This window comes from Octopus bimaculoides, chromosome 3 (assembly GCF_046866305.1).
Source record: "Octopus bimaculoides isolate indiv1 chromosome 3, ASM4686630v1, whole genome shotgun sequence".
Taxonomy (NCBI): domain Eukaryota; kingdom Metazoa; phylum Mollusca; class Cephalopoda; order Octopoda; family Octopodidae; genus Octopus; species Octopus bimaculoides.
Window position 1 is genome coordinate 6,616,486 of NC_142930.1, and position 1,241 is coordinate 6,617,726.

Sequence of the window (1,241 nt, forward strand, 5' to 3'; positions counted from 1 at the left end):
TGCATTATCATATATATATATATATATATATATATATATATATATATATATCCGCGGAGATATGGTTTTTTGGTGGTCTAGATAATTTCCGACTCTATTCTATAGGAATACCCAACTAACCATAGTCCTATCACTTATGAAATGGCTTCACAACGTTACACTTACTATTTTCACAACATTACAAGATATCAACAATTTGTGGCACTTTCCTATTTCTGCATTCAAATAGACAGCTATCTACTAAAATATATTCACTCTTTCAAAGCGATGTAATAGACATTAGCATGTCTTCTATAACAATACATGTCTTATCCAATATCTCTTCTTATAAAGAAGCCAAGGCTTCCAGTTATTTCAGTGTTGTCCTGTTTGGTGTCTGAAAACTTCAAAATCTACGACTGACAAGAGGATGCAATAGATAGGTGTAGATGCAAGCTCTCATGGATGTAAATATAATTCATCCTGTATATATATAGATGATAATCATCACGGATGCAGGGTCTGTTGTCAGCAGATGTCAAATAAAGAACTGAATATCATTTGATATTTTTCATATTCCTATATATATTCGAAGGCAAGAGAAACATTTTAACAGTTATATGGTTCAGTGGTTGGAAAGCGAATGGCTCAGTGGTAGAGCGTCGAGTTCACAATCATGAAGTAGTGAGTCCGTTTCCCGGACCGAGCTGTTTGTTGTGTTCTTGAGCAAGACACTTTATTTCACGTTGGTCCAGCTGTAGAAATAAGTTGCGATGTCATTGGTTCCAAGCTGTGTCGGCCCCTTTGCCTTTCCCTTGGATAACATCAGTGACGTGGAGGGGAGAGGCTGGTATGCATAGGCAACTGTTGGTCTTCCACAAACAACCTTGCCCAGACTTGTGCCTCGGAGGATAACATTCTAGGTGCAATCATGCCCGAAGGGTGTCTTTTTTATGGTATCACCTATATGTCGCAATCTTGACATAGTTTAGACTCCTTCCTATTGCTATTTTATTTCTCTTATACAGCTAATAACCACAATAAAACCTCAACCTGAAGCTATGTTTAACAAGAAAATATACTTTCTGACATTTTGAAGTTTTCTTCCAAACGGAAATATTGTTATGACGTCATATAATTTGCGTCATTTTTAATGTATAAACATTAAAAAAAGATTTAAATAGAAAAATAGGATAAACTTAAAGGAACGCAACTGAAGTTTTACTACTTTGAAATGTTGTATTATGACGTAATAATTGCCT